This window comes from Lynx canadensis, chromosome A3, assembly GCF_007474595.2.
Source record: "Lynx canadensis isolate LIC74 chromosome A3, mLynCan4.pri.v2, whole genome shotgun sequence".
In the NCBI taxonomy this organism is placed as follows: domain Eukaryota; kingdom Metazoa; phylum Chordata; class Mammalia; order Carnivora; family Felidae; genus Lynx; species Lynx canadensis.
In genome coordinates this window covers 59,305,473-59,325,913 of record NC_044305.1, presented here as the reverse complement: position 1 = coordinate 59,325,913, position 20,441 = coordinate 59,305,473, and the positions used below count along the sequence as shown (strand labels likewise).

Here is a 20,441-nt window from a genome sequence, read left to right as displayed (position 1 = left end):
CAAATAATGAATATTAAACTGTTAGAAACACAGAGGGATATAATTCACTTATTCATTCATTTTAGTTTTCAACCAAACACAGAAGGAGTGTTCACATCATAGGAAGTACACATGTTATTACATGTAATTATATACTAACTATGAATACTACTATCATCATGGTATTTACTGAATAAGCCTGCAGCATTAATAAAATCCTATTTTTCTCCTGCTTCCAACTCTCCCACAGCTTCCCTCTGCATTTGGAATAAATGGCCAATTCCTCACCATTGCCTCTAAAGCTCCAACCCATGAGCCCACCTCATGCCACCCCCACACCATCCCACAACCTTGCCAACCCCTCGGCCCTGTCTCACCATCATTCATCCCACCCCTGGCACGTGGCCTTTCTTTGTTTTTTTGTCCCATGAATGAGCTAAGAGAAAAGCCCCTATCCCTGCTGTTTCCTTTGTTTGAAAATCTTTTTGCCAAGACCTCTATGTGGTTAACTTCTCGGATCTCAGGTCAAATGTCACCTCATCAGTGGGGCTTCCTTGGCCATCCTAATGACTGCTGCCCTCCACCTGCAAGCGCCCTCTGCCATGTCCCTTATCACCCATTTTATTTTCTCTATAGCACAAATATATTTCAATCTGAAAGCTGCTATTTGGCCCACTAAAATGTGAGCTCCAGTAGGCAAGCAATTCTCTTTCAGTGCAGTGTCTGGAATCTGTGCTTGGCACAAATAGGTCCACAATAGGTGTTTGTAACATAAAGAAATGCTGGGCTGGGAGCAGGATAAAGCAAGTTACAGATGTGACAATCCACACCCCTGAAAAACTATCTAATGACTGAGAAATGAATGGAAACATAGAAAAATATTTAGCAGTTGGATACTAAATTATGATTAAGTAATCAAAGTTAGCTGAAGGTATACAACATGAATATACAACATTTAATAAAATAAGCAACATGAATAAATTATTCAACAAAATAAAGAAAGGTCACATGGAAATGTGAGCAGTATAGACTGGGAAGGCTTTCTGAAATTTGATAACGAAAAACTTGATGAACTTTCTAACATGATCTTATGGGTTGAATATCTGTGTCTTCCCCAAATTCTATGTTGAAGACTTAACCTCCAACGTGATGGTGTCTGTAGGTAGGGCCTTTGGGAAGTAATTAGGCTTAGAAGAGGTCATGAGAGTGAAGCTCCTGTAGTGTCCTTTTAAGAATAAGAAGAGAGACCAGACACATCTCCCTCTCCTCCTCCCCTGTCTCCCACCTGTCCATGTAAAGACAGCCAGAAGGCAGCCTTCTGTGAGCCAGGAAGAGGGACCTCACCAGATATCAAATCTCCTGATACCTTGATCTTGGACTTCAGCCGTTAGAACTGTGAGAAATACTGTCTCTTGTTGAAATACCCCAGTCCATGGTCTATTTGTTATAGCAGCTCAAGCTAATACACATTGTGTCTGGTATGGTACCTACTGCATGGAACATCATAGCTGTTCAATAAATATTAGTGAATTCTGAAACATTTAAACTAAGAAAAAATGTCATTTTAGTTTTCTCGGTGAGTATTTTTAAAGACCACTTCTCTCTAATCCCTACTGATGTTTCTCGCCAGCATAAATACCAGATTTGGGGATATTAAAATTAGGCAGTACATTGCTTCTCAGCCTTTTGGCTAAGATCAAGTGTAAAATTAGGCAGTCGAAAGCCATCCATGAATGTAGGTAAGGTACAACTTGGAAGTTTTTGTTGTTGTTGTTGTTGTTGTCGTTTCCCTACAAATTTCAAAGAGGCCTTGCAAGTACAAACGACTTCAGCTTTTTCATGTTCCTCATGCCTGGAAATTGGGACATTAAAATGCCAGGAATCCTTTTAATATCTAAAACATGTGATAACTGCAGAAGAAACTCTCACATGACCAAGGTAACTTCCACAGAGCTGCCAAAAAGCCAGATGCTTCTCTCAAAAGAGTATCAATTTGGCTCTGAAAGAACCTGTGGCCTTAGCCCCAAACAGGAAGGGCAGGTGGGATGACATGGTGTGCAATGTGCATCCCAGCCCCCTCAGCAAGCATCTTCTCCTGACAGCAACACTATGTGCCTACCAGGCTTGGCGTCATGTGTGAACCACATGGCTCTGCTGTATATGAGGACAGGAATTGGAGGGATTTGGTATGGGGCCATGCAAAATGAATTCTGTACAATCACATGGGGAGAATGTCATATTGAAAAAGATGCAAAGTAGCTTCACTGCACTGTAGATTTTTATTTTCAGAGAAATTGAACATAGTTGAAGAAAAAAATAGCTGCATTCAAAAAAAGTTTCACGATGCAGGATACTAGAAAATACAACTTTTCTTTTCAACCAATACATTCCACAAAGAGCAACTGTTTTTACTACCGTCACCAACCAAACTATCAACTATGTGATCTTTTGCCTTAATTATGAGCATTTAAAAGGCCCTATTCATGTGCATTCATTTTTCACACACTTCTGTGAAACTAGCATGATGATCTGGCTTGAAAAAAATGAATCCAAAGTTTTTGTAGTTGTTGCTGAGGATTTTTTGCTTTTAAGAGAACCTAGGCTCCATTCCTACATTTGCAGCTCCTAGTGGAGTTCATCTGAGTTTAAATTTGCTGTCAAAATTATTTTTTCAGTATCTTTAACACTGGTCGGTCTCATGAGAGCTTCTGTGCCCTGGGCTTTCATAATTAGGCAGCTCACACCTGAGCATCTCTGTCTCTGGTAATTAGATCTCAGGGCGGCACTTTCCTTCCCATCCGGCCACTGGGCCAGGACTGAACATATTTAAGAGCTGTGACTGTGGGCAGCATTGCTGTCTTGCCTTTTCTCCCAACCCTCCTCTGTCTCAAGATGGCTGGGTTCTCAATTACATGGTCAGTGCCTGGAGGGCAGGAATGCATCTTCCATTTCTGCTCTCTCTTGGCACCTAGCAGAATCCTCTCTCAAGGAAGACAGTTTATAAACATTCACTTCCCAGCAGTAATATCTAAGTATTCTAGACTGTTACATGTTTTGAGCGTAACAGCTCAACATTTTCACAACACCCAACATAAGTTCACTTTGCTGACCCAATGCAGTAGCCCACAACTAAAGAGAATCCCCTAAGTAACAAACAAATGCATACTATCTCATCTTTTTTTCTCTGTGGGTTGGCCTACTGTTTGCCAGTTTCCTGGATGATACATGTTTGACATGGTATACAGTTTGAGTCGATCTCTGAGATTTAGTTTGGGGAAAGTTGATATGTTTATATTCCTTCAAAAATAATCTATAAATGGAGCACCTGGGTGGCTCCGTTGGTTAAGTGTCTGACTCTTGATTTCGGCTCAGGTCACGATCTCGTGGATTATGAGTTCAAGTCCCACATTCGGCTCTGCCCTGCTTGGGATTCTTTCTTCCCCTCTCTCTCTCTCTGCCTTTCCCCCTGTTTTCTCTCTCCCTCTCTCTAAAAAACAAAAAATAAACATTAAAAAGATAATCTGTAGATGTGCCAAACAGGAATAAAGAAAACAGGACTGTCCATTCAGGGGCCCGATGAACCCTTCTATCCCATTGCTGTCTCTCTGTCCTGCAGGTCAGACAACATTAAGCAGTGAAGCAAACCTGAAGAGATGGATAGGGGCAAGGTAGGTGGAAGGCAACACGTACAGGATGGTAATCTGCTGTGGGAGAAAGAGCCTCGCACGGGGGCTAAGCACCTCTGCAGCCTAACCAGCCATCTCATAAAATAGGGCTATAATAATCTGGTCTGAATAGAGAGAAAAGGGAAGGGAAGGAACAAGCCATGGTAATGGGGGTGGGGCAAGAATGGGAGGAGGTGGGAAATTGGCTATTTTCTTTAACCAAGTGGCCAGTGGTAGACAGAGAAGACTGAAATCACCTCAGAAAAGCAAGCAATTGATGAGTTCTGGAGCAGCTACTACCGACCAGCAGCAATCACATTTTCACCAGTGTTCTTGTTCTGCCTCTAAGAAGCACAGAAAATGGCCAAGCAATTGCAGACAAATTTACTTCTTAATAAGAAGAACAGCTATCATTACTGAGTTCTCACTGTATATCGGTACTCTGCTAGGAACTGCCTTAAATCTTCCCTTTAAGGGTACCAACAAATATTTACTATTCTGCCATACACACTTTTATACACACACACACAACACACACAACACACACACACACACACACACATATATATAATATAATACCTAACCTACTTTATAATGTTATATTGGTTATTAGGTTTCTCCAGAGAAATAGAACCAACAAGGAGTGTATGTGTGTGTGTGTGCGTGCGTGCGTGCGTGTGTGTGTGTGTGTGTGTGTGTGTAAACAGATTTATTTTAAGGATTTGGCTCATGCAATTATGAAGGCTGACAAGTCTCCAGATCTGCAGGGTGAGCTGGCAAGATGGAGATCCAGAGAAGCCAATGGTTTCATTCCAGTCTGAGTCTGAAGACCTGAGGACCAGGAGAGCAGATGGTGTAAAGCAATCACTGTCTTCACTTTTCCATCTCCTCGACAAGACAGTAAGTTCCAGAACTTGTAGGTACTGAATCTTAGAATTCTCCAAGTATTAGCGAGTATCCCTATGAAGCAGGCTTAATGACACAACACAGACCCTGCCCTTATAAACCTTTCCATCCCCTATTCTCTAGAATAAACCCAAAGCAACCTAAATAAACAGAAAATTTTTTTTAAATCTCAAAAAAATAATTCAGAGTACATGTCCTTGACAATTTTTTAATTCAGTTGCAGTAATTAAAATATTAAGTTTTTTTAATGTCAACTATAAAAAAACAAAGAAGTCAATGACAAGATCTAAGCCACTGTAATGCAATAATGCTTAATTCTTCGTTCAAATCATTAGTGTACTGATGAAACTCTCTGTAAGGAGTAAAACATCATGTCCTTTGTGACAAATTAAGCTACAAAGCCGTTTCCTCTGTTCTCTGGTTTCTAGCCTGTATTAACGAGTGCCATAAAAGAAAGCCTTTAAGATAATATTTATTTGCAGAAACAAACATCGATTCAAGCACTTAGAAGCACATATGTGCATTGACGGAAACACTCGAGGGAATCCTATATTTTATCATGTCGTGTATATTATTACCGCTGTACCTGCATATCTCCATACTCAAGCACTCTCAGTATTTCATGTCTATCTGTATCCTGGACCAAAGCTGTTCTGGTGGCACACCTGCATATTACCCACAGTAATGACACCAGTAAATACCACATTTTACCCTTGTCAGAACTGTCTAAGATTACATAAACATGATATATTTTAAGAAGGAATGCAACTCTGTTGTTTACAATTTAACAAAGATAAGCTATGACAAATATTATAAGCTATAAATAAAGACATCTACCATTGTAGTGCACTTATTCATCTCTGGGTTGAACAAATGTTAATTATACAGAATTTGGAAAATGAGACTTGTTAATGTCATTTTTAATTTAGCATGTTACAGTGTAAATGTTTTCCATTGTGTTAATTACACCTGTTATCACAAGCTTCATTATTAGGTTTATAGTGGAGAAGCTCTCTGTGACTCTGAAATTTGCTTAAAATGGCAGAAACAATTACTAATTAGAAGGGCATGTTTACTTAATTATATTTATTTTCTAGTCTAGTTTTATATGTAATGTACTATGGAAGTGCATGATTTAATTAGTGAACCTATTTATCACAAGCATTTCTCAAATGAGTACTGCTTAAAAAATACAACAGATTCGTTCAGAGTTTCATAGATTCCTTAGATGATATTTCTACAGTGACAGAGCTATATGGAGATCTTTCACTCATGCACACAGAACACTTCCCACTTTTGTTCCAAAAACTGCAATAACAAGATTCAACCCTATAATTTTTGATGCAAATTTTAAGATTTGGTGTAAAAACTTTTAGAAATTTATAAGCTCACAATTTTATGATCTGCACTCAAATTAACACAGGTTTTATTTATTGATATTCACACTCAAAATTTCATTTAAAACTTTATTTTAAATACGGACAAAACAAATTCTTTGTTTTTAATAAAAGGGACATGCATTTTTTTTTCTCCCTAGAGCCATTTCTCTGGTACCCAAAGTACAATTGACTTCTTCTTTCCCCAAACTGGGTATGGTAACCACCAATTCAATAACTGATTTAGGCAAAGACCATCAGTAGATGTTAAAACTCCCAGTAAAGATTGTTGGAGAATGGGATATTCATTCACCTGGTCTCAAAACACCCCCAACAGCTACTTAATCACAGGAAGAAGAAGGTGCCTTTACAGGGGAGAGATCTGGTGGACACCACTTTGACCACATGATCAAGCCAACAGTACCACCAAGGGAACAGATTGACTTTCTGTGCTTCCTGAGGCCCTGCCACAGGAAGGCAACCCTCCCAAGGTGGCATTTTTTTTTTTAATTTTTTTCAACGTTTTTTATTTATTTTTGGGACAGAGAGAGACAGAGCATGAACGGGGGAGGGGCAGAGAGAGAGGGAGACACAGAATCGGAAACAGGCTCCAGGCTCTGAGCCATCAGCCCAGAGCCTGACGCGGGGCTCGAACTCACGGACCGCGAGATCGTGACCTGGCTGAAGTCGGACGCTTAACCGACTGCGCCACCCAGGCGCCCCGCAAGGTGGCATTTTTTAATCTTATAAGAGGAAACAACGGAGCAGATACAGACTGTGAGACAGTCCATAAGAACTGGCATTGACTTTTCAAAACTGTCAATGTCACAATAGAGTTTGAAAAAACTGAGGGACTTATTGAAAAGAGACTAAGGAGATAATGACAACTAAGTACAATATGTGATCCTTGATTCAATCCTGGATTTAAAAAAAAAAAAAAATAGCTTTAAGCAGAGACACCTGTGTGGCTCAGTCGGTTAAGTGTCTAACTTTGCCTCAGGTCATGATCTTATTGTTCCTGAGTTCAAGCCTCTCATTGGGCTCTGTGCTGACAGCTCAGAGCCCGGAGCCTGCTTGGGATTCTATGTCTCCCTTTCTCTCTGGCTCTCCCCCACTCGCACTCTCTCTCTCTCTCAAAAATAAATAAACATTAAAAACATAGCTATAAGGAAAATAACAACTGGGTTAATTTAAATATGAACTTATACTAGATAATATTATATATCTATATTGAAGTTAAATTTTTTTGGTGTTATAATGGTAACAGATTGTATAAAGAAAACCTAATTCTTAGGAGATACCCTGAAATCTGTGGGGATGAATTGTCATGGTCTGCAACATTCTTTCGAATGTTCAGAGAACAAGTGTAGCAAAGTAGATGGCAGAGAGGTGGGGGTAGAGGGGTAATGAATTCCCCATGTTCATTACCCTTGTTTCAAATTTTCTATAAACTTGAAATCAAAAGCTCAGAAAATAGGAGTACTCCAACAGGCAGAATGAGAGGTCAAACTAGAAATACTCTCTATACAACTTCTTAGATACAAACTTGCAAGAAACGTTATTGTGCTACTCGAATTTAAGCTGTTAGCATGAATATTAAACGCATTAAAATGGCAAGAATTACACTTGGAAATGGCTTCACAGCCATGTCTCAATATATATTGACTCAAACATTGCTGTGAAGCACATTCTAGTCACCTTACATTTTTAGATGCCAGAAAGAATCCATGCTATGGAGCAGCCAAGCACTTCTCATTAAAGATGTCCATCCCACCAGCTCCAGTGAGAAGTCTAGTATTGTACTTAGTTTTGTTAGAAAAGAGGTATATTTAGAGTATGTTTTATTAATTTTAAGAGAGTTACTATAGTTCCTAACCACAGTTTCTACATTTGTAGAAACACTTTTTTTTTTTTTTTTTTTAAGAGAGAGAGAGCATGAGCAGGGCAGAGAGAAAGGGAGGGAGACCAATAACCTATGGCATCTTTAGGAATGCTAGGGAAGTTACCTTTTAATTAAATTTCTGATTTCTCTCCATGGCAGGGCCTTTTTCTTCCAACTCAGTCATTCTGGCATTCTTCATTAAATATGGTTATCCTGCTGGTTAGGGTAAATACAAGCTGCTTTGCTAAGTTTCTGTCTACTCCCAGCTCAGCCCTGGGTTTCACCTGTGGGATAGACCAGGCCTAACTAAGGAAGTAAAAAGACCTGGAAAATCCAAGCTGAGCCAATGTAATGCCTCTCAGGAAGGTGCAGGGGGCTGCTAGTGAAGAACAAGTTAAAGCCAGGGAAGCCAATCCACGGATAAATCGGCATCTCAGCAGCTTTTAACAACAGTCTTCAAACACACTGCATTTACATGTTCTGAAACTGAAAACACAGCATGGGAAGTATGGGGATGAGGCAAAGCTCATTAGGAGAAATGAGAGGCCAATAGTGACCCAGATTAGGTACAAGTATCTTCCAACTCCCCTTTACCAAGCTGTGAAAAGTTAAAGGGAAAAACTAACATGGCTTAACATTTCTTGTCTACCATTATATGGAGAGTTGAAATTGAAACTGAGGGAGTTTTACAGGCATAGATTATCTGTGTGTGTCCGTACCTCCCAGTTTATAGATCTACAACCTACACTGTGTGTTTCAAGAAGTGGAACCCGGATAAGGAGAGGTTGCCAAAGCAGGGTAAATTTCAGCAAAATGTAACCTTCCCCTTAGAAACCAGGAACTGGAGTGATTAGATTACAATCTTTCCAACACTGTGGGAGAGATTTGATCAATTAGAGCCAAGATCAGTTACATTATTTGGTTTACCTAAGTAATGGGACCCTTAAATGCAATCAATACTTCTCCAGGCTGTGAGTCCTCAAGACCTGAGATGCATTCAACAAAAACACAAATGGATTTTCAAAGGGGCCTTAGGATGTTCAATCACAGACTGAGGAAGGGGACTGGAGCGGGTGGGGAGAAGGAAGGAACCAAGTTTTAAGCTTGCTATATGCAGTCTTCCTTTCCTTCCCTCCTTTGTGTGCTTTGTTCATGTTTGTTTGTCTTGTAGTTTATATCAATTAAGTTTGTTTTACCATAAAGCCTTAATCCAGGGATGAGCAGCCATGCCATTCAGTTTCTGTTTAAAATTTCAGCCTTGAATCTAACATGATGGGGAAACAAGAAGAGTAAGATTTCTATTTATGGTTTACGAAACTGAAAAAACTTGAATTGTGAAGTTTTGAAGTAAATGCAGAAGCAACCCAGATCTCCTACCTCCCCGCATCTCCCCCCCCCCCCCACAAATGAGTATAGGAAAGGGCAATGGGCTGTCGTGCCCAATTTGTTTGGGGACTACCTAGAAATGCCTTCTAGGAATATTCTTGATGAGAACAGGTCCAGAAGAGCCTCATGTTACCACCAAACTTTCCAACTGCCTACTCATGTACAAGAGCTGGGTTTAGAGACTCCTTGAGCTTGGTGGGTCCACTTACCAATTCATATGGTTTAGAGCCTAAAATAATTATTTGTGCATTTAGACAGAACACTCCTCAAAGCCGTCTAAGTCCATCCACTATCATCCTAAATTAGATTTCCTGGAGGGAACGGGGCAGCAGCACCCGCTAGTACTCTCTCCAGCAGCCCTCTTGACTATCTACTTAGGCATGGACACCTGCAACACGCAAGCCTCTTACAGTGATTTGTTTAACCACTTGTAATAATTAGAAAGTTAAGCAACTAATTCCTGACTTCCCCAAGAGGAGGGCTTCTATTAAAAGGTATGGGGAAATGTAATAGGAGGGGAAGTGGAAGAGGAGAAATTTATACTAAGAGGCTTTTTGCATAGCTTTTAAGTCTCTGTAGCAATGATGAAGAGAAGCTGAGGTAATCTAAAACAACAGGTAATCAAAAAGTCATTTCTATTTGCCTTTTATCATCAATTATCTTCCTCTTGGCAGCAGTTGAAAAATTATGTTTTACTGAAAAGTCAGCCTGTTGACTTTATTTATACAACACCTGAACTGTGTTGGGTGTCAGCATGTTAGTCGCCACGGAATTCAAATTCTGCTGTTTGACAGTAACTGAGAGATGATTCTGAGAGCAATCTTCTGAATAACTGCATTATTATCATTCCCTAAAATCAGATGGGCTCAGTGCCAGCAGCGTGGAACATGCAGGGACATTCCATTAGAAGCTTGAATCTATGCTGTCAATTCAAATAATCTTCCTCCAAAATGAAGAAAATGCATCTGGAGCTCAGTCTTCTTATCTGTGGCATGGGGATAATAATGTGTAACTTGAAGAGCCATTTCTGAACTAGGAAAATAATGGATGTGAAGGACCTAGTATTTGATACCAGTAGATGCTTAGCCTATTTTGATGGCTGTCAGGAGCAATATCCTAGAGGAAGAGCTTCCCTTTGGGTGCCCTGCATCTTTCTGGCCAATTATCTGCTGGTTCTACACAAGGAGGTCAGATGCTGAGAGGACCAGGGAACTCCCCAAGGTGGCCTGCCACTCACCTAATTATGCACGCCAGCCTGAAATCCTACCTGCAGATCCCTCTTCCTCCTGCTCTTCAGAGCATTAGAAGATTAACTAGCCTTGGGGCTCCCAGAGAGGCCTGAAGGGTGTTTATGTATAAAATCCAAGTAAATAAGCCTGTGGCTGTCACCTGGGTATGCGCTGACCACCTCTGTATCTCGTGGGCAGGTCTGCGCCTCAAAATTGCACACTACTTTCCGATGGCTGCAGTGCTCTGCTCTGGTTAAGCTTTCTCACCCCGAGGCATCACTTCTTCATTTCTTTTAACAGAGTCGGTTTAACCCTGAGGATTGGAGAGGACCCTAGAGGTCACTGGCACACCATCCACATGTACTGAACAGTCTGCCCAGAAAAGCACAGGTCTGTGGATGCAGGAGACCCAAATCCTACAGCTGCTTTGGCCACTGGAGCACCTTGAGCAAGCCACATCCTCTGAGACTGTTTCCTCTCGCACTAAATGAAGACATTGCATTAGATGGTCCCTGTGATAGTGGCTAATTTTATGTGTCTCTGACTAGGCTATGGGTGCACAGACATTAGGTGAAACAGCCTTCTGCGTGTGTCTGAGGGTGTTTCTACATTGATTAGCATTTGAATCAGTAGACTGAGTAAAGCAGATTGCTCTTCCAGTGTGGGTGAGCCTCCTACAATCCAATGAAAGCCCAAGCAGAACAAAAGCAGACTTCCTCTGAGGAAGAGAGAATTCTTTCTGCCCAACCACCTTCAAACTGGGACAAGGACTCCTTTCTGCCTTCAGATGGAACTGAAACATCACCTCTTCCTGGGTTTTGAAACCTGCAGGCCTTCTGACTGGAACTTACACTATTGGCTCTTCTTGCCCACAGGCCTTAAGGATTCAGACTAGAATAAACATCTTTGGTTCTTCTAGGTCTCCAGTTTGCTGACTGACCCTGCAGATCTTGGGCTTACTGGCTTCCATAATCACATGAGCAATAAATCTCTTTATAAATGTATTAACACACAGACACACACATAAATTCTATTGGTTCTGTTTCTCTGGAGACCCCCCAACATAATCACCAAGAATATGTTCAATTCTAACCCATGCCAAATGGTCATACAATCTCTCCGTGAACACTGCCCAGAGATGAGACCTCCTTGCCTCCCATGGCAGCTCATCCTGCTTTAAGGAGGGTGGGCCCTGTAAGTCCCACTCCTGGGGAGAATCGAAAGCAGAATCAGCCATATTTTCAGCCATAAGGACCTTAGATCTAACAGATGTGATCTGACCTGAACAGAGTATAGTATCTTTGCTTTTCATTATAATTAGGTTAACACAGGCTGAGGCTGCCTTGGTTGTTATTGTTACTTTTGTTTCATTTTGGTTTTCCTGGTTATATCATAATGTTGGCAGTTAACCCTTAGTTATTTTCATATGAATTTCAATGATGTTAAATCATCACCCAATACTTACACAGGGACATATAGTACATAAATGCAAAGTCTTGCATTTATTACTATAACCACCATCATTTTGTTACCCTAGGGACAGAAAGTTTGTAATTCTTATCCTGTCATCTAGAGAACTATCTCTTCCTCTCCCTTCTGTGTCATCCAGAGATTAATTATATATCATTAGCTCTAATAGAAAACATGAGATGGTTCCTGGCCCCCTGCAGCACTTCTCATTAGCACCCTACCTCTGGGTCAGAGGTCTCCAGGCCTGACTGACTACACATTACAATCACCCAGGAATCTTAAAAAAAAAAAAAAGCTAGATCTAGCCTCAGAGATTCTTATTCAGCTAGGGAGTGTGGGGAACACAAGCTAGGGCATTAATGAGAAACTATGCAATTCTAATATGCAGCTTGTCTGAAAACCAGCATTATGTACAGGGCCAGCAAATTTTTTCCATAAAGAGCCAGAGAGCAAATATTTAGGCTATGTAAGCCATATGATCTGTATCACAACTGCTCAATCATTCCAGTTAGCAGAAAAGCAGCCATAGAAATGAATGGCTTCACTGTGTTCCAATAAAACTTTATTTACAAAAACAAGCAGGGGGCCATTCTGGCCCATTGGCCAGAGTTTGTCAAGTCATCCATTTATCACCTACTTTTAAATTTTTTTTTCAATGTTTTTATTTATTTTGGGGACAGAGAGAGACAGAGCATGAACGGGGGAGGGGCAGAGAGAGAGGGAGACACAGAATTCGGAAAACAGGCTCCAGGCTCCGGCCATCAGCCCAGAGCCTGACGCGGGGCTCGAAACTCACGGACCGCGAGATCGTGACCTGGCTGAAGTCGGACGCTTAACCGACTGCGCCACCCAGGCGCCCCTATCACCTACTTTTAAAATGGCTGTTGTTCCCTCTTGCACCAAACAGAAATTCACCGAACTGTATTATCACCCACCTCACATTTCTCCATGTTAGCCATGTCACAAGAGACTCTCAAATGTCTTGTTAAAATCAATATTCACTATCTGGCATCCTCTTCCTGTGTCACAGTAATGATCCCATCCAAACAGGAACAAACTTGTTCTTAGAGAATCCTTTGTGTCTCCCAGTAATCACTGCTGCCTTTTTATATCTTCACAAACATCTGTTTAATATTGCTTTTAGAATTTCATCAGAAACTGACTTAAGCTCACCCATCTGTAGGTTTCTAAACTATGCTTTCCCCCCCGCCCTTGAAAACTGGTACATGTTCACTGAAATCATTTACAATCTTCTGGCATCCTATTTGCCTTGATTCACAAAATATTATCTAAAGTGGTTCCACAATCACATCTGCAAGTTCTTTCAGTGCCCAGGAGACCTAAATGCATTTTTAGCAGCTCTCATTATCTCTTCTATCTGGGCTTTAATTTCTCGTAACCATCTTTATTCTACCCATAGCAATTTCAAGATCATTTTTCCTGATAAATACGATATAATCAAAATAGGAGTCAAGCAGTTCTGCTTTCTCCATATCATCTGTTTATACTATACCATCATCTGTTCTAAATAAGGCTATGTCTTTTTATTTTTCTTTTTGGCTTCAAATAGAATTGTCTAAAACCCCTACACTCAGGTGACCATATGCTTGGGACAGTCTGGTACATATCTTTTGCCCTGAGGTAAATGTTAATAGAGCCCTCTTTACTCTGAAAAGGATCCAGTCTGAGCAGCTGGCTCCATAGGAAAAGCTGCGGAAATGGAGGTAGACAGCATTTCACAGGCTTGATGAGGTCTCAGGTCACTCACACACTCAAGAAAAAAAAAAAAAAAAAATCTCTGTTGTCCCTAGCCACACTGGATTCATTTCCTGGATCTGCCATTTCCTAGCTGTGTGATCTCAGAATAAGTTCTGTACTCTCTTTAACTCCCGACTGGACTCTGTAGAACCTTTTATCTATTATACAACGAAATACATGATCAAGGCACTTAGCACTGTACACATGTCATGGAGTAAATACTCCATACATGTTACCTATTATTAATACTAGTATCACTACCAATGTTATTACTCTCTCAACGGGGTCACAGTATGTGTAGCTCTCTATTGGTGGTTTGTCTTTCCTTTTCAATTATTCATATTTTTTCTTCTCACCAACCTCTTGCTACTCATTTAAACTCTGCCTCCTTGGGGCACCTGGGTGGCTCAGTCTGACTTCGCTCAGGTCACGATCTCACAGTTTGTAAGTTGAGCCCTGCTTCAGGCTCTCTGCCATCAGTGCAGAGCCAGAGAACCTGCTTCAGATGCTCTATCCCTGTCTTTCTGCCCCTCCCTTGCGCGCTCTCTTTCTCCTCTCTCAAAATAAGTAAAACATTTACAAAAATATTTTTAAAAAATGAACTCTACCTCCTCAGCGTTGTAAAATCCCTCCCACCTTGTTGAAGAAATCTTTGTCTCCACTAGAAAATCACAATACTCAGAGAACGTTTCTCCTCTGGCAAAGAAGCACCCTGCATCCTCTAACCTACATAGTTCGTGAGCTGCTCTAGCAGGAATGCAAACACATATTCCATGAATACCTCAGCATCTATATTTCCTGGAACAAGATAAACTACGATCCTTCATGGTTCCCTGGGAACACACCCTGAAAACTTGAGAGATTTCAACTCTCAAATAGCTAGAGTAAATCACAAAAGCTAGAAAATAAAATGACTACATTAACTTTCTGAGAAAAAGACTGACCTAAGCCATATTCAAATAAGGGTATTAGCAAAAGGACCACACAGACAAAAGTTGGTGATAGCTGGGGGTTTCAGTGTCAACTACAAGAATAGCAACCATTTATTGAGTGACTACTAGATGCCAAGACATAATATCCTAGGCATTTTATAAATGTTACCTTATGTATTCCTCTCAACAGCTCTGCAGGAAAATGAGGCTCATAGGACTCAGTCACCCAAGGTGTATAACTGGTAAATGGCAGGAACAGCATTCACCCCAGGTCCTCTGCACCCAAAGTTCATGCTTTCTCTGATACACTAGGATGTCTTTATGAAGACAATCCAAACTTGTTTTTAGACACAGTTAAAAACCAAAAAGCCGCCATGAGAAAAGCAAAATTAATAAGACTTACATATATTTAAGAGAAATATATAAACCTTGTTGATGAAGTGGGTAGCTGACCTTTAATCAACAATTGTGGATGATGAAAGTCAGGTATCCCAAGGGTGCTTTTTACATAAGGCTTACATATACACATAGGGCCAGTAGTTTGAAGCAGATAACTACAATGAAGTAAAATTCCAGCAGACTCAAGAAAGGTATCATTTTGATTCATGCCCCTACAAGAAGAGGAAAGAAGAGTCCGAACCTCTCCCTCTCTACACCATAGGAGGATACAGCAAGAAGGTGTCTGTTCACAAAACAGGAAGAGGGGCCTCCTCACGAAATGAATCAGCTGCCACTTGATCTCAGACTTCCTAGACCTAGGACGGTGAGGAACAGATGTCTGTTGTTTAAGCTACCCAGTCTATGGATACTTTTGTTATAGCAGCCTAAAATAAGATAGGCTCCTGGGGCGCCTGGGTGGCGCAGTCGGTTAAGCGTCCGACTTCAGCCAGGTCACGATCTCACGGTCCGGGAGTTCGAGCCCCGCGTCAGGCTCTGGGCTGATGGCTCAGAGCCTGGAGCCTGTTTCCGATTCTGTGTCTCCCTCTCTCTCTGTCCCTCCCCCGTTCATGCTCTGTCTCTCTCTGTCCCAAAAATAAATAAACGTTGAAAAAAATTAAAAAAAAAAAAAAATAAGATAGGCTCCTATCCCAGTCCATATACTTGCTACTTGTATGACCTTGTGTAAGACAGGTGGTGCTCCTAAGCTTTCAGGAGTTAAATCTCTCTTTGAAAATGTACATCCTCTTTCACTAAATAATGCTAGGACAACCTGATACCTAAATGCAAAAGAATGAATTTGGACCCTGTTTTATGCAGCCCTAAGACCACCACCATGTTCAGATGGTTGCTAGAAGGACACAGATTCAGTACATACTTACACTCATAACTAAGATTTGTTATAGCTATGTAGTAGATATACAAAGCTAGATCATAAGGGGAAAGACACTAGTCTGGAGGGACCTATGTGCAAACTTCCTATGTTCTCTCCCTCCCAGGAGGGGTCACACAGAGCACACTTTTCTCCCAGCAATAAAAATACAACACGTGGGGTGCCTGGGTGGCTCAGTCAGTTAAACATCCGCTTTTGATCTCAGCTCAGGATCTCACGGTTCATGAGTTCAAGCCTCACATTGGGCTCCTACGCTGACGGTGCAGAGCCTGCTTGGATTCTCTCTCCTCCCTCTCTCCCTGCCCTCCCCTGCTTGCTCACACACACACACTCTCTCTCAAAATAGTAAATACACGTTTTAAAAAATGCAACAACATGTGTACATGTTTGTACCCAGGGAAGTCCATTAGAGACTAGGCACCCAAGAATTTTTATTGGAAGCTGGGCCTGTAGGCACCTTTTGCAAGCCCATACCAAAATTACAGATCCACTGAAAAAAAAAAGGCAAGAGATCCCTTCCTCATACCATACACAAAAATTAATTTTAAATAGATCATAGGCCTAAACATAAGATCTAAAACTATAAAAATCTTGGAAAATATAGGAATAAATATTCATGACTTTGATTAGCAAACCTTTCTTAGATATGACCCAAAGCACAAGTACAACAGCAAAAAATAAAGTGGATTTCATCACATCAAAACCTTTTGTGTTTCAAAGACTATCATTCTACACACAGAATGGTACAAAGTATGTGCAAATCATATTTCTGATAAGGGAGTTTGACCTAGAATATATGAAGAACTCTTACAACTCAATAAGAAGAAGAAAATAACCTATTTAAAAATGGGGAAAGGATATGAATAGACATTTATTCAAACAAGATAAACAAATAGCCAATAAGCATATGAAAAGGTGGTTATCATCCTTAATCAGTAGGGAAATGCCAATCAAAACCACAATGAGATACTACTGCACAAGTATTGGCATGTATATAACCAAAAAGACAGATAACAAGTAGTGACAAGGATGTAGAAAAATTAGAAACGCTCATTTGCTACTGATGAAAATATAAGATGATGGAAAACAGTCTAGTGGTTCCTCAACCAATGAAACATACAGTTACAACATATAAACCAGCAATTCCACTCCTAGGTATGTACCCAAGAAAACTGAAAACACTCATCCACACAACAACTTGTATACAAATGTTCAAAGCAGCATTACTGTAGCAGCCAAAAAGTGTAAAAACAACTCAAATGTTCATCAATTCATGAGCAGATACATAAGATGTTGTCTATATATTCAATGGAACACTATTCAGCAATAAAAAGTAAAGAAGTACTGATATATATACCAGAATACGATAAACCCTAAAAATGTTATGCTACGCAAAATAAGCCAGATACAGAGGCCACATATTATATGATCCCATTTATATGAAAGGTCCAGAACAGGAAAATCTATAGAGATAGAAAGTAGATTGATTTTCTAGGGCCAGGAGTGGTGGGGAGTCCGGGCATGGGAACTATTGGGTATGTGATTTCTTTGGGGGTCATGAAGATGTTCCAAAATTGAGTGCAATGAGGGTTGCACAACTCTGTGAATACACTGAAACCAATGAATTGTACATTCTATGTGGATAAATTTTATGGTATGTGAATTATATCTCAATAAAGCTATTTTTTTTAAGAAAATTCTATGTCCTCATTTCTTCTAATCGATGACAAATTAGCAAAAGGACAATGAGAAAAGAGGGCTAATTCTGATCCAGAGGCCACATCAGTGCTTCCATCTGGCTAAAGAGTCAGCCAAGAAGCCAGATGTCAGGACTAGAAGAAGATAACCCAGAATCTGGCACTGATGCCTTGCAAGTGCCTTTGAAAGCAGACAATGAAAGCTTATCTGGCATGAAACACAGCACTATCCACAGAACAAGCTTTACGATCCCAGCCATATGATGTGTTTCCCTCAAAATCATAAATAAATTAAGTTCTGCAAAACCACAACCACAAAACGCATAGGACTACATGTATTAATCTGATCCATTCCTTAACATTTAGAGAGTACCCAAAGGATGATCCAGGATACACAAGTGATGATGTTATTACTAAACAATGTGGGAAACACACCCTCTATCCTCATTCAGTTCAACACTGGCCTCTGAGAACAGACATTTTCACATTAACTTGCCTGGCATCAGGTTATCCACCAACGTGCCTGAGTCATTTGAGTAGGTGTAAAGATGCTGGAAAAATGAGTGAAAGTCCTGGCATTCAGCAGGGATGTGGATTATGCCAGGGAGCTTTATGTGTGTTACATCATTAGTCCTCAACCACCCAATGTGGGATAATGATATTATGTGTGGGTATACTGAGGCATGGAAATGTTAACTTGCCTAAGGTCACCCAACTAGGAGGAATGAAATTGGGCTTCAAACCCAGTCAGTCTGGCTCCAGAGATGCTCTTCATCACTATGCTAACTGCTGTCTGCTCAACTGTGCTATGTGCCTTGCCACCACAATTTCTCACCTCTTCTGGAAAACGGTCAAAGGTTCTGCTGAAGTACAGATAACACCACATATACATAATATTTCCCAGTGCATAAGGAAAAGGTGTTTAAATACCTAAAATTAAATTTAGATTTTAATTTGAATAACATTTTTACTTTACAATCATTTAGATGTACAGAAAGTTGCAAAGACAGTGCAAAGAATCTCTACATACTCCATCACCCAGTCTACCCTATTGTTAACATCTCACATTACTCTGTGCATCTGTTATAACTAAGGAACCAACATTAGTACACTATTAACTAAATGCCATACTTTCTTTGGATTTCACAGCTTTTTTTTTCCTGATATCCTTCCTCTGCTCCCAGATCCCATAACATTACAGTTAATAGTCATGGTTCCTTTGCCTCCTCTCATCTGTGACAGTTTCTCACACTTTCCTTGTTTTTGATGATCTTGACAGTTTGAGGAGTGCTGGTTAGGCACTGTGTAGAATGTCCCTCACTTTGGATTTTGCTGGGTTGTTCTCTCATCATTATACTGTGATTATGGGTTTTTAGGAGAAGACCACAGAGGTGAAGTGTCATTGTCATCACATCTTATCAAGGGTACATACTATCAGCGTGACTTGCCCTTGTTGATATCACAACCCTGATCACCTGGCTGAGGAAGTGTTTGTCAGGTGTCTCCACACAAAATGAAGCCCTACTCCAGGGATGGGGAGTTAAGCTCCACTTCCTAGGGAGGCAGTGGGAGGCTATATAAACATAATCTTATTTTTAATGGAGTTAATCTGTCATGACATTAAAAAAAATAATAAAAGATTCCAAATGAAAACGTACTGCCCTGCCCTATTTTTAGTGACCCTGTTGTGGTTCTGGGGGCTCACAGCTCTTCTGTGTCTTATACTCTTATGTCCCAAAAGCACAGGGGGGTAAAATACACTTTCTGCAAGGTAATAAAAAAAGTGAACCACTAACTTACAGACGAAGTAGGAAATACAGTCCATTCTAGAAGATGTTTAACGAACAATAGGGCAAGGAAGGGGAAAAATACCCTGTGATAGAAGAGATGAAACATGCTATACGTGTTTGTATGGGCAGATAGTAATTGGAAGTTTCAAATGAGCTACAAAGCCAGATATAAATTTACAAAGTGAGGTATCAGGCTTTTTAAAGGAACTTTTTAAGGTTAATGTGGTCAAACTGATTTCATTATTTGTATAACCCTTTGGCCCACTGAGAGTGAAAAAAAAACAAACAAACAAAAAAAAAAAAACAAAAAAACCAGAGGTACATGGTGGGGTTGGGTGCCTACTCTCACTTCAAGTTTACTGAGAGAGGCTCCAGAATAGAAAAGAACCAGCACTTGAGAAGGTTTCCCTAGAATCTGGAAGGCATAGTAGACTTGCAGCTGACAACATACCTAGAGGGACCCAGGCTAGCAAAAAAATAAAAATAAAAAATTGCAGAGGGAAATACCTGCATCCCATTATCCACCCTGAAGTGGAACAAAGGTGACTCAACCTAGGGAGCCAAATGTAGAATTTATGGTGGGATGACCAGAGGTCATCCTGCGCAACAGACTTCTTCTTCCAGGGGATAAGGTGATCCTGACAGGGTCTAGATAGAGCAGAACGCTCTATAAAATCAGAAGCTCGGATGCAACTGCAGGAGAAGCTTTCCCTAACAAGGGCACTACAGTTTGAGGGGCCAGCACAGGAGCTAAAAGAGGCCCATGGAAAGGTGCTTTAAAATCAGCTAAGGCTTCCCACAAGTATGGCAGACCAGATACCCTGGGGTATACCAGTAAAGCAATCCGATCCTAAGTAAAAAAGCAATCATTCTTGTTTTCTTAGGTTCAGAGGAAGCAGAAAACTCACCACAGGCACAAAGGAAAAAGCAAACAAACGAAACCCTAGGCAATGAGCACAAGAAGGAGAGGGTCCTTATGAGGGACAGTGCTGTTTTCAAAGTGACATTTGGGAGGGCTTTATATGTGTGGTTGGGTGGGCG

At 40.6% G+C, this 20,441-nt stretch overlaps 1 long non-coding RNA gene across 1 annotated transcript; it reads right to left on the bottom strand.

The window, feature by feature from the left end:
* Positions 1–7,754: 7,754 nt before the first annotated feature.
* Positions 7,755–14,110, bottom strand: LOC115510481. The gene is made up of 2 exons (XR_003967736.1): positions 12,760–14,110; positions 7,755–12,526 (listed from the first exon to the last, which is right to left on the bottom strand). It is a non-coding gene; the product is annotated as an uncharacterized LOC115510481 (long non-coding RNA).
* Between the last annotated feature and the right edge of the window lie 6,331 nt (positions 14,111–20,441).